Here is a 16,782-nt window from a genome sequence, read left to right as displayed (position 1 = left end):
AATGGCCTGTATACCTATATCTTTAACAGAGCCCCTCCTTTTTTGACTCAATCAGCTGTTTGCTTGCTATGTCCACAAAGAGGTCTCAGAGGCCTCCAAACTGAATTTATCCTTGAATCTCTAGGCTCCCTGTGCCCCAACCTTGTACTTGTTATATATTTTATCTTAATTGGTGGTATCACTGTCCTCCCCTTCATCCAAACTAAAACACTCAGTAATCTTTGATTCATTTTTCTCTCTCACCTTTTGCATTTAGCTAGTTACCAATTTTCCTGATTTTCCCTCCAAAATAAATCCTCAGCTGTGAGGGATTTTAGATTTTACCCTATTTGCAAATGAATGAGTTAGCCGGTTTCTTGGACACTGGCAGAAGACCGGAGACTTCTGGGTTAGAGACAAAGGAATTTATTGTTTTTAACTATAGCGGTAGCCAGAGTGTCAGCATTTTGGGGCAACAATTCCAATGGGGTGTCATGAAGAGGGCCAGATGACACCTATATATGCAGGAACCCTGCATTTAGGAAACCTAAACCTTTTATATTGGATAGTAGACATGTTTTTCCTTTGCTCTAGAGGAAGACGATGTCTTCCAAGGCTGTTGTCCATATAAACATCTTTGAAAGGATAATCTGGGGCCAAAGGCAGCCAGTGCTTTGCTCATGATTTGTATAGAAATTCTAGAAACCCACAGAGAATTGTCTCCCTACAAGTATGTTTCGCATCTGTTCCCTCTTCTCTTTCCTTACACTGTTAGATCAGGCCACACCATCGCTCACAGGCTATATTGCAACAGCTTCTTATCTGGTCTTCCCAGTCCTTCAAGTCAGTCTCCCACACCTTGCTGGACTAGCCCTGTGCACCAGATCTGACTGGGTCACCTCCTGCTTAAACCTATTCACTGCCTGCTCACTGTCTGTGGTGAAAACCCAAGCTCCTTCGTGTGACACTATGGAGTTCTCCAAGCAGCCCCTGCCGGTCAGTGCAGCCTCAGGGAAGGGCAGCGTATCAGAGGGGTTACCTCTTTTTCTGCTCAAGTTACTTTACCTGTGTGGCCTCAATTTCTTCATCTGTAACATTAGGGTGATGGGACCTCCCTTATGGGGTTATTGTGAGGATTATGTCAGCCTCACATGCAGCCTCCATCCATGTCGCCTCTTGATTGGGTTTTCCACTCTGCCTCATGTTATAAGATCTGACCACATGCTTTTCTGTCTTGCTTTTCGCCACAGGGAGGGCCTCTGCTGCCCTCTCCCCCTAATCCTTAGTGCCTGGGTTCAGGCTGGTGAGACACATCCTTTCTCCTTCCTCTGAGACTTGCTCTGAGTCTTCCTCTGAGACTTGCTCTGGGACTGAGCAAGTCTCAGCTGTTGAGCTGGAGGTATCCTTTAATGAGTCAGTTATTGCCACTGGACTATGGCCTTGGAGAGGATGGGGCTGTCTTATTTACCTTTGTCTTGCTGGCATAGAGCATGTGTTGGAAAATTGTTGAATGGATAAATGAAGGAGTAAAAGCAATTCATGTTCTACTGGGGTGATTGGAGGCTGGGGAGGAGGGCTGGAAGGCAGTTAAGCAGCCTGATAGCAGTGAAGGGGATCTGAGGAAGTGTTGGGCTGAGGTGAGAATTAAGCCCTGTAGGAGTCTAGTGCGGGAAGTTTGCTTGTTCATGGGGCTTGGAAGCCTGTTTAAAGTTATCTATTGAATGAAAGCGGCCCCTTCTGTTTGATTCTAATTATTCCATTTCCTGAAAGAAGCTATTGCAAATGGAAGGTCATGCAATCTGCCTTCTCGTAAGATTTTCAGTTCCTCAGAATACAATGAATTCTCTGTTACCTGGCGGAGCGGGTAGAATGGAACTTCTTTTTAATTAAATTGTGTCTGCCACAGAAAGTGTGTGACCTTATCCCTCCTTCTGAAGTCCCCCAGATCTTCAAGGCCTGGCTCCAATCACCCTCCTTGAATTTGCTGTCCCACTGGTGCACTCTGCATTTTGAGTTATCATTTTATGTGGGCATGTCCAATTCCCTAATGAGACTGAGAATTTATTAATTTTCCCTGAAATAGTTAACGGCATGCCTTTGAATTGAGAAGGCTCTCCACATACATTTATTGAGCTGGAATTCTCCATATGTGATAACCACTCTTGAATAGTTAGAACACAGCCTTAATCTCAGAATGTCAACTGTCTCCTCTAGAGTCTCCAGTTCCTCATGATAGCAGCTTCTCAATGAACGTTATAAATGTCTAATTTATAATTTTTATTAATTTTGAAATAAGGAAAACTGATATTTATAGAAAACTATTTGGAAAATAGTGATAAACAAACAAACCCCCCTGAAACAGCCAATACCCAAACCTCCTGATAACGACTTTTAGTATTTATGATATGCTCTCTTCCTTTGCTTTGCATTATTATTTCTCTCTCTCTCTCTCTCAGCATACAAGGGGTCTTATTTTACCATTCATTGGGCAGTCTGCTTACTTCCTCCTAAGTTCAGTAGATATTTATAGAAGTGATGGTGCTGAAGACGTTCTCGTAGCTGCTGTTTCGGCCCTTGGCCCACCACGTTGCCTTGTCACTGACTGTCCTTGTCTGACTTCTTTTTGTCTCTCTGGATTGACAAGCTGTTGTGTTCTGCTGTTTGATACCTGCATGCGTCTTAGTGATGAGTTCCCATTTTTTGAAATCTCTGCTGTGTCCCAAATACTACATGTGTTGTACACACTTTAAAAAAATCTGTTTTCTGATAGACTGAATATTAGTAATGTTTCATTTTATAGATGAGGCATTTGGTTTAGGGATTTAATAACTATTAAGGATCACCAAGGTACAACTTAATCTAATTGCCACCCTCCTTCACGCTACTTACTTAGCTTTAAACTTGAACTTTCCTTAGTTGGAAAACTGGATTTTAGGAGCTGTGTCCAATCAGATTTTGGCTTTAAATTTCCCTCCAAGGGTACTACAACCCACATCCCTGGACCAACATAGTGGATATCATAAGCTTTACTGGAAAGAATGTGTGTGTGTGTGTGTGTGTGTGTGTGTGTGTGTGTGTCTGAGAAATGTTGTGGCTCTTGCTTTTATTCCTCATAGTTCTGAGACAGACTGCCCCCACATCTGTTTTCAGCCCTTAGCCCCAGTACCAGAGTTATATTCTATTAACTCAAGGCACCTTTTCTTTGTAATTCATGTCAGTTTTCCTCCCAGCCACCTGCACAATCTCCTGCTTTCTCTCTGCCTTGCTCTCCAGGCTGTGAGTAAGTTCTTTGTGTATTTGCTGTTTTTGATAACCTCAGCTCGAGATTTAATGTCAAGGTGGGGTCCCCATTAAAGATGCTATTAATCATCCCTTCCCTGTTTGAAGATTTCTGTGTTGGCAAGCAGGCAGATAGAAGTAGCTGTATGTTTCCCAACCAGATGGACTGGTAGCTGAGGTGGGGGCTTTGAGCTGAAGCACATTCCTGTCGTTATTTGGCAGAAGAAAGGCCACTGAGATTAATAGAGTAATCCTTGCTTGTGATCCAGATTCATCAGCTGAATCATAGAGCCTCAGTATTGGAGAGGACCTTGAAACTATCTACTCCAACGGTGTGATTTTATACTTGAGGAAACTGAGGCAACAGCTAAAGGAAGCGATTGAAGATTATGAATGGCTCAGGCTGCCAGGGACTTATGACATGATTGAGCCTTGCTCTCTTTTCCTCTGGGGAAGGCTAGTGAGAAATTTAGGAGAAGGCGATGGCACCCTATTCCAGCACTTTTGCCTGGAAAATCCCATGGATGGAGGAGCCTGGTGGGCTGCAGTCCATGGGGTCGCGAAGAGTCGGACATGACTGAGCGACTTCCCTTTCACTTTTCATTTTTATGAATTGGAGGAGGAAATGGCAACCCACTCCAGTGTTTTTGCCTGGAGAATCCCAGTGACGGGGGAGCCTGGTGGGCTTCCATCTATGGGGTTGCACAGAGTCGGACACGACTAAAGCGACTTAGCAGCAGCAGCAGCAGCAGTGAGAAATTTAGTCACACTTCTCAGGTCACACAACTTGTTGCAACAGAGCAAGGACTCTCCTGTGTTCCTGACTTCAGGCCCAGGAGGGGTGACCTGGAGCCAAACCTGTGTCCATCATTTACCTGGGTGGATCTGTGGCATTTGGCTGGTGCAAGAGTGTTCCCTCTCTCGCGTTTCTTGTGCATGTTGAGTTCTGGTTGGAGAGACAGGAGTTCCTTCTGCAGTGAGGGTATAGACAGGTGGGGGCTTCCCAGGTGGCACTCGTGGTGGAGAACCTACCTGCTGATGCAGGAGAGGTGAGAGATGCAGGTTCTATCCCTGGGTCAGGAAGATCCCCTGGAAGAGGCCATGGAAACCCGCTCGAGAATCCCATGGACCGAGGAGCCTGGTGGGCTATAGTTCAAAGGGTCACAAAGAGTAGGACAACACTGAAGCAACTTAGCATGAACGCACATAAACAGATGGAGTTCCTTGATGTCCCCTTCAAGTTGACTCCCAAGGGTGTCTGGCTGGACTCTCAGTCCTGTGTTCTTGCCTCTGTCCCTCTGTCCCATGGAGGTCTTTTTCTACCTACACAGATGGGACTGCCTTCTCCAGTGTGTCAGGAGCAAGGGAACCAGTGAGGGGAAACCCAGGAGAGAAGAAGCCAGGGAGTGGGGCAGGGGTTGCTGGTGGCTCAGAGGTGCTGGCTGCTTGCAGTGGGGTTATGGGTTTTTAGAGAATTCCAGCTTTGCAGTGAAGATAGTACTTGCAGAATCCCCTCCATGGTGGGTGAGGTGTATCTTCCACATCCTGTACAAAGTGTCCAGACCCAAGACCTCCTACTCTCCCTTCATTACCTAGCTTAGTTATACTGGTTCATTCTTTTGCTGCTTTTTAGGGTTCAAGCCTATGGCTTGAGTTAGGAGAAAGATGAGGTTTGTAAAGAGGTCTTTCTGGTCCTTCCAGTACTAAAGCCCTTTGGATAAGAGCCAGGGAGATTCATCCCCCAGCGTCTAGATGGTGGTGGAGGATTCCTGCCAGAAGGATCTGAGGCAGAGGGCGCGGAGGCTGCCATGCCAACGTCTCCACACCTCTGGCAGTGCAACAAAGAACTTCTGTCTGCCCTGCAAGGTTAGGTCGGTAAAAGCCACTTCAGTGGAAAGCCACCATCATTTTGCAACTTGATAATTAAAATTCTAGTATAAGAATTAAAGAAAACATGGGGCTCCGTTACTGAATCACTGAAATCCAGCTGCAGTGACTCTGCTATTGTTCCTCATGAAAATCTGTGGCTTTCTCACACACCTTCTTTGTTTCAAGCCTTGATTCAGGCTTAATCACCACAGGAAATAAGTCCCATGTGTCTGTTCATTGGTTCGGCCATAATCGTGATGAGGCTTTTGTGATGGGGAGAAATAAAAGATAGTCTTCAAATTAGGTGAGGTGGTACATGGTATCTCATCAAGAGCAGAGGTAAACAAAGCCCACAGCAAGGTGCTTTCGGAGCTCCTGTTTTGTTTTCCTGACAATTACAAGTATGAAGGCCAAAAAGAAGAGAAATAAGAATGAGGCAATACTGCTGAAGTGGACCATCAACCTGAACTAAACGGATTGATTTCTTCCCTTGCATACTCGGAGAAAATGGCCAGTTGTCGCTTTCTGCTATTAATAAAGAGGTCACTTTATCATTAGGTCTTTGAATCTGCATTTAATGGCTAAAGCAGATGGTTATAATTTCTGGCTTAGTGTGGCCACCTTATTAATAAAAAAAGAACTGATGGAAAGGAAAAGGCTTCTTCATTTTTAACTACAGAAGCATAACACAAATGTTTTCCAGCCTTTCTTTGTGTGGAGAGCAGACCTAGAGACTGCAGTAAGATCCTGTTACACATTTGAAAAAAGACGTTTGCAGAGTGGAGGTAACTCCATTTGAATCCTTCCTTTGTTAAACTTTAAAGGGACACTATAAATACATGCCCCTGCTTCGTGGAAAAGGTATTTTGAAGGAAGCTCCAGGATTATATTTAAAAGTAAATTAATGTTTTAATAACATAAAGAAGAAAGTAGAAAACATCCATCTCATTTCAGAGACTGGAGGTCTGTGGTATTTTCTAAAATTATTCTCTTTGCTTACATTATTTTAAACTGCTTTTTTGGATCTAATTACTAGATTTGGATGAATATATCAAGTATCATATTTTGGTTTTTTTAAAGTCAACTGAATTTTTATGAAAACAATGGTGAAAATTTATGGTAGCAAATTTCTGTTTGGTATCACTGAGTCTGTATATTTCCTTATGTACTGTACTTAGTCACTCAGTCCTGTCTGACTCTTTGCGACCCCATGGACTGTAGCCCACCAGGCTCCTCTGTCCATGAGGATTCTCCAGGCAAGAATACTGGAGTGGGTTGCCATGCCATCCTCCAGGGGATCTTCCCAACCCAGGAATCGAACCCAGGTGTCCCGCATTGCAGGTGGATTCTTCACCATCTGAACCACTAGGGAAGCCCATGCTTTCAAATTCCTGACCATTATAGGGAAATATAATGGTCAGGAATTTGAAATCACGGTGATTATACTGGCAATTTTTTTGTTACGTTCTAGCATTGTGAGGACAGTTTGGGAACTACTTCCAATCATGAAGATGGCATGATTTAGAGCCCTAATGCACCTGGGTAGCAGGGCCAAGAAACCAGGGAGTTCTTTCCTAAAGCTCCAAAGAGTGCTTTCATCAATTTATTTACCCTATGACTTACATATCTTTCAGACTGTTGGTCATATCCTGGGATCTGTTTTGACAATGAATTTCTGTTCCATTTAATGAATAGAATGTGATGAGGATGTAGTGGTTGACTCTGAGATACAGAAAAGTACTGAATTCTAGGGATTGAAATATCTTCAAAGGTTACTTTGTCCACTGGTTTTCATTTTTTTTCCACTAATGATACCTTTAAGAATTTACCATGGACCCATATGTAGAAATAGTTTGAATTTCAAATTATTAACAATAATATTTTCCAATTTTTATTAATCAAAGGCATGTATAAGAACCCATTTAGTTCATTTGGTCATTTATTTGTCAGTCTGTTGGCTTATTCATTCATTAACATTTTATCTACATTTATTTTTGACTAAGCACTGTGCTTGGGCAAGGGGAAACAAAGGAGGTTGTGATGGCCATTAGACTTGTTAAAATGCCCAGATCATGGCTGGACCATTGTTTTTTCTACCTTTGGACTCCAGGATACACAAATATCACTACATGGCCAATCCATCATGCTTTGTTTGTCTTCTTTTTTAAATTTTGAAATATCTTAAGTATACATTAAAAAAAAGACAAATTCCTTTTCACCTTACCATACTTCCTTCAGATTTTTTAAAGAAATAAAATAGCAGAATACTCCTTCCTAAATCCTCTTTCTTTTCTTTTTCAGAGATAATCTCTCAACTAAATATAATGTTTTTTTTTTTTAATTTTCATGCATGTTTCTATGCTTTGTTATGGATGTATAAATCCAGTAATAATGCATGGTATTGCTTTGCCCAATTTTAAACCTTATATAAATAATAACTTACTGTACCTGACTCTCCATAGCCGCCTCTTTTTGTTCAATATTATACTTTTAAAAAATTTAATCTTGTTAATTTAGGAAGGCAGATTAAGCTAGGAAGTTATTTTAGGTGATGTGCAGTAACTATTCTATGACGTTTTCACGATTATCAAGTACTCATTCTTCTGTTTTCCTTTTTTTCAGTATTATAAGCAATACTGCTGTGAAAAATTTTGACCATTATTTCTGTGAACATGTGAGAAAATTTCTTTAGGCTCTATACCTAGGCACACGATAAGAGTATACATGTCTTCAGCATACCTAATTGCTGAATTCCACCCCAAGTACTTTGTTCCAGTGTGAATTCTCACCTACAGCATACGAGTTCCTATTACTTCTCACCTTTTCCAACTCTTGGCATTGGAAGTATTTTTAGTTGTCTCTTATTTGATGGGTATAAAATAAACTATCAGAATTTGGATGTGTACAGATACGCCAAAAGTAGAATAAATACATCCAGCAAAGACTGAAGGCTTTCCTTTCCTTCCTGTTTGAATTCTATTGTAGGGCAGATTTGAGTTTGTGGTTGGGGAGGGGCATCCTCATCAAAGCCGGTGTGGCCCTTAATCAGGGTGCTGTACTGCAGTAGAAACACAGTTTTAACCACTGGACCGTCAAGCAAGTCCCCAACTATTCTTTTACATGTTGCTATCCAGTTGTCCCAGGTGGCTCAGTGGTTAAAGAACTTGCCTGCCAACGTGAGGAGATGCAGGAGATACAAGTACGATCCCTGGGTTCAGAAGATCCCCTGGAGGAGGAAATAGCAACCCACTCCAGTATCCTTGGCTGGGAAATCCCATAGACAGAGGAACATGGTGAGATACAGCCCATAGGGTCACAAAGAGTTGGACACGACGGAACACATGTACCCATTATACACAGAACATATTCTTATGGATCTTTCTAAGGAAAGTGAAAGATCTACAATCCAAAGTGATAGAAGTTGTGTTTGGGTGGGAAGCAGTAGTCACTATGGCCTGACTTACAATGGATTTGAGGTAAAGCACCCTGGTCCATGCTCTAGCAGAGGCTGCTTCCAGCTTGTCTCTGGCTTATGCGTCCTCATCCATAAAACAAGAAGTTGGATTACTCATTCTTTCTTCAAGTGATGATTCTTTTTGGTTCCAGAATTCCATATTTCTCAATAGTAATGTCCCTTGGTACTTTAAGATGGTTTTGAATCATTGCTACTCAATTTTTCTTGAGATGAGAGGAACTTAATGCAGGAGCCATGACTCAGGGAAGAACAGTTAAAATTGCTAAAAAGTCCCCTTTGAAATTGCAACCTAAATTAAAATTGTGTAGAAAAAGACCCATGCAAAAGGCGATAAAGAAGAAATAATAATGTATAGACTGTGAGTGATTATTCCCCTCATTGCCCCATTTTCCTGTTTTCCAGATTTTCTTTAATGGTCATAGAGTAATATTCTTGGAATAAAATAATAAACATATGCAAACAATTATAAGCTCATTTGGTAGGAAAAAAAATGTGATTTACACAAAACATGTGTTGGGCAAAGGGGGAACACCTGTATATGAAAAATGATTTGTAATAATTTCTTAGGTAATTCCTGTAATCCTTCCCCAGGTTAAAGTTGGTGGATGATAAGTGTCTTTCTTTATGTACTGCTGCTGGAAGGATCCAGCGAAGATAGAAGGCCACTAGATTGGTGTCTTAACATAAAAGCCATGGCAAAGCTGAGCGTAGAACCATTTGAGCTTCCCTGAATAGGTTAAGATCAAAAGAGAAAGTGAAAAGCCAAACTAGAGAATTTTAACCATTGGGTCATGTAGATTATCCTGTTCCAAAGATGTCTGGCAAATCCATACTGTCCATCAGAGGTAAACATAAGAGTGAAAACATAATGCCAACTACATATGGAGTGTCAAATATGCATGTGATCTTTCAATTCTGGGAAGACCCTGGAATGTAGGAATAGCTGTTCTGATTGATAGTTGAGGGTTCAGATAGCTTAAGAAACTTGCCCCATGTGAGGAGCTAATCAGTGGTGCAGCCTGGATTTGCCCCAGTGTTTCACCCTGAGGAGGCCTGCATGTGTGCATACGCTCTTGCCCTGGGAGCTTCTCCTTCCTTGTTTAGAACCGAAAGCTGCTCCCTGCAGCTTTTCCACACGTTGCTTCATTCTCTCTTCCCGAGCTCTCAGCCTCAAAAATCTGCTCCCTCTTTCACATGACAGCCCTTTAGATCATTGACAAGGGTTATCATGTCCATTTTGCTCTCACCCCTGCTGTCCCCCCACCCCCTACCTCAGTCTGTCATTTCTGAGAAGCTTGGAGAGGTGTTTTTATTCACAGATGCCTTCGGAAATTTCATGGTTTTTAGACTCATGCTGAGTTTGTCCAGATGTGCCAATATTTGTCTTATACTATATAAATTAATTGTCCAGAAGAGGAAGAAACCTTTGTAGGCACTTACTCACTAATGCAAACCAGTGCCTTTGGGTGTAGATGGAAAGGAAAAAATTTTTAAAAATGAACCAGATCGCTTTCACTTGGAGAGTGTCATTGAATTCGCACCCTACTTTTAGGACAAATCTGTAGGGTGACGATTCAGTATTACTACAGAGTTTAGCCATGGGAAACTCAGGCTGACACTTGTACTAGAGCCCAGCTTTTATGTGAAGACATTGCAGAGACGGAGAAAGTGTGATAGTCTCATGTTTTATTATCAAGATCTATAGCCCAGTGTTTGTAGCCTGGTGGCAAAGAAATTAGTGCCTCTCAGATTTAGCAGAGTAACTATTATTAATATTATTACAAGATAATTGTAACACTATTGAGTAAAGTTTAAATGAAAAGCACAAACTTTTAAGGAGAGAATGTTGTAACATTGTTATATATGCAACTGAGCTCTCTTCATGCGCCAGAATGAAAAAAGGTGTCTAGAATGAATGAGCCTCAAGATCTAAATAATAATCATGAACCCTTTACCCCTACCCTCACCATCTACAGCAACAGCTGCTTCTAGTGACGTGCCTGGCAGTGTGGTTTGTATTAGATATCTCACTGAATTCTCAAAACTTGGAGGTCAATACTATTGTTACTCTCATTTTGCAGATGAGAAAACAGAGAGGTTAAGTATCTTGGCCAAGTTCACATATCTTCTGTGGAGCAGATTGAGAGTCCTAGCTGATACTTGACTCTTATACCGTGTTTCTTTTCTTAGCAAAATAGACTATAAGTTGAGCATTAAACAATGCACTGGGGACACATTAAAAAAATCTTTCATTATAAATGAAACATGAAGGAAAATTTTCCCAGTATGAGGTTTTCATAGTGACACACTCATTCTTGGTAAAACTAAAATTAAACCAAGACATTATAAACCTTCCAATTCCACATCCAAATATACCTTTTGTATATTAGTATAATTCTCCATTAAAACCACAGCACAGATTAGATCACTCTAAACGATGCATAAAGGCAACATGATTTGATGTAAAGATCACCAACTTCTCAGAGAGGTGAAATGACTTAAATTTTAACTAGTGCTGCCTGTAACCGTCTCTGGGGCCTTGGTCCAGTCTCATATTCAGTCTTGAGTTCTCAATGTTCCCATCTGCAAAATGGGAGTGTTGCACTCTGATTGTGAAACTTCCTTTTAGCTTCACATGATGCATAATGTGGAAAATTCTTAGAGATGGAAATACCTTACCTGTCTCCTGAGAAACCTGTATGCATGTCAGGAAGAAACATTGAGAACCTAATATAGAACAATGGACTGGCTCAAAATTGAGAAAGGAGTTTGTCAAGGGTGTGTATTATCACCCTGCTTATTTCACTTATATGCAGAACACATCATGCAAAATGCCAGGGTGGATGAATCACAAGCTGGAATCAAGATTGCTGGGAGAAATATCAACAACCTCAGGTATGCAGATGATACCACTCTAATGGCAGAAAGCAAAGAGGAACTAAAAAGCCTATTGATGAGGGTGAAAGAGGAAAGTGAAAAAGCTGGCTTAACACTCAGCATTCAAAAATCTAACATCACGGCATCCTGTCTCATCACTTCATGGCAAACAGATGGGGAACAATGGAAACAGTGACACACTTTATTTTCTTGGGATCCAAAATCACTGCAGATGGTGATTGCAGTCGTAAAATTAAAAGATGCTTGCTCCCCGGTCACTTAGACAGTAAAGACTCTGCCTACAATGCAGGAGACCCAATCTCGATTCCTGGGTAGGGAAGATGCCCTGGAGAAGGAAATGGCAACTCACTCCAATATTCTTGCCTGGAGAATTCCAGGCACTGAGGAGCCTGGCAGGCTGCAGGCCATGGACTCACAAAGAGTTGGACACAACTGGGCGACTAACCGGAGAAGGCGATGGCACCCTACTCCAGTACTCTTGCCTGGAAAATCCCGTGGATGGAGGAGCCTGGTGGGCTGCAGTCCACGGGGTCGCTAAGAGTCGGACACGACTGAGCGACTTCCCTTTCACTTTTCACTTTCATGCATTGGAGAAGGAAATGGCAACCCACTCCAGTGTTCCTGCCTGGAGAATCCAAGGGACGGGGGAGCCTGGTGGGCTGCCGTCTATGGGGTCGCACAGAGTTGGACACGACTGAAGCGACTTAGCAGCAGCAGGGCGACTAAGACTGCTCCCTGGAAGCAGTGTTGACAGACTTGACAGACTTAGTGTATTAAAAAGCAGAGATATCACTTTGCCAACAAAGATTCATGTCGTCAAAGCTATGGTTTTTTCCAGTAGTCACGTGTGGATGTGAGAATTGGACTACAAAGAAGGCTGAGCACTGAAGAATCGATGCTGTCAAGTTGTGGTGCTGGAGAAGACTCTTGAGAGTCCCTTGGGCAGCAAGGAGATCAAACCAGTCAATCCTAAAGGAAATCAGCCATAAATATTCATTGCAAGGACTGATGCTGAAGCTCTAATACTCTGGCCACCTGATGTGAAGAACCGACTCATTGGAAAAGACCCTGTTGCTGGTAAGGATTGAGGGCAGAAGGAGAAGGGGGTGACAGAGGATGAGATGGTTGGATGGCATCATCGGCACAATGGGGATGAGTTTGAGCAAACTCCAGGAGATAATGAAGGACAGGGAGCCTGGCGTGCTGTAGTCCATGGGGTCACAAAGGTTTGCACACGGCTTAGTGACTGAACAACACAACCATGCATAGTGTGTGTTTCTCTGGTGGCTCAGAGGTAAAGAATCCGAATGCAGTACAGGAGACGTGGGTTCGATCCCTGTCTTGGGAAGATCCCTTAGAGAAGGAAATGGCAACTTACTCCAGTATTCCTATCTGGAAAATCACATGGACAGAGGAGACAGGTGGGCAACAGTCCATGGGGTCACAAAAGAGTTGGACATGCCTTAAACAACAGCCAAACAGCCATGCCTAGTGTGAAATGCCTGCTAACTTCAGAAAAAATAAAATGCCTTTGTTCTTTAACGAAAATAACCAACCTCAAGCCAAACTCTTGCTTTGAATTTTTTACTCACTGAGGCTTTATTCTGAAAATATATGACATATTACTATCCTGCTGCCCATCTATTTAAGTCATTCTCCAACTAACTTGTCAGGGCTTATCTAAATCTTAGCACCATTTAGGTGTGGTTGATTGCCTGGAAGGAGAAGTTTCCTGACTTCTTTCTCACATGGATTAGTACAGTGAAAATCTGTTTGGCTTCCTTCTCCTTTCCTTTGAGGACTTTGCCACTTATTTTCCAGCAGCAGTTTTTGAAAGCCAAATCTGAAAGCAGGATGGAATGGAGATATTAGCCGTAGGTCACAGTCGTCTGTCTCGTGAATTTCTTCTCCGCTTGTTTCTTTTCCCCTTGCTAAGTTAACTTCCTCCTTCACAAAATACTTGAACACACTTTTTATAGAGCATATCTTGCAGGATGGTCAATAGTCTTTTTCTCTTTTTTGCCTGCTGTGCATTATAAATCCATCAGAAATAGAGACAGAACATGTCTGTGCTTAGATGGTATCTGACACAAAGATGCTGCTCAGTAAAAGGTGAATGAGTGAAAAGATGCTGCTCAGTAAAAGGCAAATGAGTGAATAAGGTAGAAGAAGAGTTGCATTTCTAAATATATACTAATGAGCAATGCTTTAAGTTACATGAAAATATCCATTTATGAAACAGACAATTCGAATGTTTCCTCTTCGACCATTCTTAACCTGATCTCCTGAGCATAATATAATTTGCTTCTCTCCTCAAAACAGTTTTGAGTGCCATTTGTTTGGTAAGTAACTATGTAGTGTCTCAGGACATTTTTTCTGTTCTCATAATATTTGTTGTTTTCAAATATTTTATGATTGTATGTTCTTTTTTTAATCACAATCTGTCTCTATATAAAGGTTATAAGTTATTTGAAGGTAGGGATAGATACCAAATATTAATATTTATTAGTATAAAAAGGTATTAACAATATAATACAATAATTATATTTAATACAATTATAATATTTATCTGTTAATTTTAAAAATTATGTTTTCTCTGTGTTTCATTTGAATAGTCTTGATATTTGTGTTGTCAAGTTCACTAATTTTTATCTTCTATAATATCTAATCTGATATATATAATCTGATGTTAATCTGATCCAGTATAGTTTTCATTTCAAACATTGTAGATTTCAACTCTAGAAGTTTGATTTGGGTCTTTTTTTAATGTCTTCAATGTCTCCACTCAATTTTTGAACATATGGAATATAGTTATAAGAATAGTTTTAATATTCTTGTCTGCTAATTCTAACTTCCTGTGTCAGTTCTGGGTCATCTTTGATTGATTTTTCTCCTCATCAGAGGTCATATTTTCATGCTTTTTGCATGCTGGGTAATTTTTGATTGCATGCCAGACACTGTGAATTTTTCCTTATTGAATGCTGAATGTTTTTGTATTCCTAAAAATATTCTTTGTTCTGGAATGTAGTTAAGTTGTTTAGAAGTAGTTTGATTCTTTTGAGTCTTGCTACTAGGATTATTAGGACTGGAATAGTACTTGATCTAGGGCCAATTATTCCCCAAGACAGAGGCGAGACCCTTTCTATGTGCTCTCCCAATGCCTAGGAATCATGAAGTTTTTTCATGGTTCCAATTGGAAACATCCTTTTGGAATCCCCCCACCCCCAATTCCTTGGGTAACTGCCTCACACACATGCACTGATCGATATTCTTCTCGAAATTCACTCTCTGGGAAGCTGTCTCCTGGTATTCTGTCTCTGTTTTTTTTTTTTTTTTTTGAACAATTAACGCTTTTATTTTTTGGTAGGATATAAAAATCTGTCTCTTAAATCAATGCAGTCTCTCCAAATATTTGGCTGAGGTACTTTTTCTTACAGATTCTAGTTGCCTTGGGCTCCCTGGACTGTTAACTCCATTTACTCCCCTCAGGAAGTCCACTTGAGTTTCCCCTGCTCCCACACACCTTGGCCTGGACTCTCTCTCAGGTAGTAAACTGGGGGATCTGCAGGGTGCACTTGTTTTGTTTCCCTTCTCCCAGAGATCATTGCCCTCGGTGGACTGGTATCCAGGTCTTGACAGCTGTCCCTCTTTCTCCATCTGGGCCGGGAGTGGAAGCGATCCTTTTATTCTTCCTGTCTAGAATGATCTTTCATTCCCAACTTCCAAAGTGCGCCATCCCTGAGCTCATGAGACTGGGTAAGGAGCCTTCCCACTGTGTCCCCATCATCCCCGTGTCTATAGTGGCTTAGCAAGCACTCATCTCCCTGCATTGTTATCGCCGTTTTTGCTCTTTCTTTATTAGATCTTCTTTTCTTTTTTTGTTGATTCTTTTTTTTTTTTTTTAATTTTATTAATTTTTAAACTTTACATAATTGTATTAGTTTTGCCAAATATCAAAATGAATGCACCACATGTATACATGTGTTCCCCATCCTGAACCTTCCTCCCTCCTCTCTCCCCATACCATCCCTCTGGGTCGTCCCAGTGCACTAGCCCCAAGCGTCCAGTATCGTGCATCGAACCTGGACTGGCATCTCGTTTCATACATGATATTTTACATGTTTCAATGCCATTCTCCCAAATCTTCCCACCCTCTCCCTCTCCTACAGAGTCCATAAGACTGTTCTATACATCACTGTCTCTTTTGCTGTCTCGTTCACAGGGTTATTGTTACCATCTTTCTAAATTCCATATATATGCGTTAGTATACCGTATTGGTGTTTTTCCTTCTGGCTTACTTCACTCTGTATAATAGGCTCCAGTTTCATCCACCTCATTAGAACTGATTCAAATGTATTCTTTTTAATTGCTGAGTAATACTCCATTGTGTATATGTACCACAGCTTTCTTATCCATTCATCTGCTGATGGGCATCTAGGTTGCTTCCATGTCCTGGCTATTATAAACAGTGCTGCGATGAACATTGGGGTACACGTGTCTCTTCTTTTTCTTAAGGGCAGGAAATATCTTTTACGTCTGGATTTTCAACACTTAAGGTAGTCCCAGGCATTTAACAGTTACTCATAAGCCTTTGTGGAATGAATAAATGAGCAAATAAGATTCAGTTTACAAAATATCGATTTCTGAATAACTTTCAGGAGCTTTTTTTTTAAAACAAAACAAAACGGGAATGGATACATGTAATGTATGGCGGAGTCTCTTCACAGTTCACCTGAAACTATCAGCTATACCCAATACAAAATAAAAAGTTTAAAGTTAAAAAAAAATAGGAATGAGATTAACTGTGTTTTATATATGTAGTTTAAGACTTTAAAATTTCCAGATAATCAGTTGTTTATGATGGCTTAAACCTAGCTTTTAATCTGTTTATTTTCTGTTGCCTCTCATTAAGAGGTGATTAATAAAAGCCACCTAATTAATGCTTGAAGTAAAATATGAAAGTAAAGGACCTAAGAATAGATTAACTATATTTTATAGACAAAGACAATGAATATTAACTTTTCAGTAACCCACTCTATGGTTGTGGTGCATCCCAAGTCTGTGATTTATTTACTGGGGTGGTGTTCTTATCTCAAGTGGCTTTTCCATGTTCGATGTACTTGGATATCTGTTATCTAAGTAGAGTGCAGCTGGTCTGCAAATAGCTGTGAGTCTGTACCTTCTTATCAACTGGAGACAATTGACAGTGGATATGTGCCACGGGGGCCATGGTCAAGTGCAAGTCCATACTATATTTGGGTCTTTTAGAGTCCCTAGAGGGA

The 16,782-nt window shown here is 41.0% G+C and overlaps 1 protein-coding gene and 1 long non-coding RNA gene across 2 annotated transcripts in view; both read left to right on the top strand.

The window, feature by feature from the left end:
* ROR1 (receptor tyrosine kinase like orphan receptor 1) overlaps positions 1 to 16,782 on the top strand; it is a 469,844-nt gene that overhangs the window by 69,879 nt on the left and 383,183 nt on the right. The gene's annotated exons all lie outside the window — the stretch shown is intronic.
* LOC139182220 (uncharacterized) overlaps positions 1 to 16,782 on the top strand; it is a 163,978-nt gene that overhangs the window by 69,345 nt on the left and 77,851 nt on the right. Inside the window, exon 2 of the long non-coding RNA XR_011565849.1 lies at positions 1 to 16,782. This exon is cut by the window's left edge and continues 33,500 nt beyond it; it is cut by the window's right edge and continues 77,851 nt beyond it. This is a non-coding gene — a long non-coding RNA (uncharacterized lncRNA).

The sequence above is a fragment of the Bos indicus genome, chromosome 3, assembly GCF_029378745.1.
Source record: "Bos indicus isolate NIAB-ARS_2022 breed Sahiwal x Tharparkar chromosome 3, NIAB-ARS_B.indTharparkar_mat_pri_1.0, whole genome shotgun sequence".
Classification (NCBI taxonomy): Eukaryota; Metazoa; Chordata; class Mammalia; order Artiodactyla; family Bovidae; genus Bos; species Bos indicus.
This window is presented reverse-complemented; position numbering and strand designations above follow the sequence as displayed.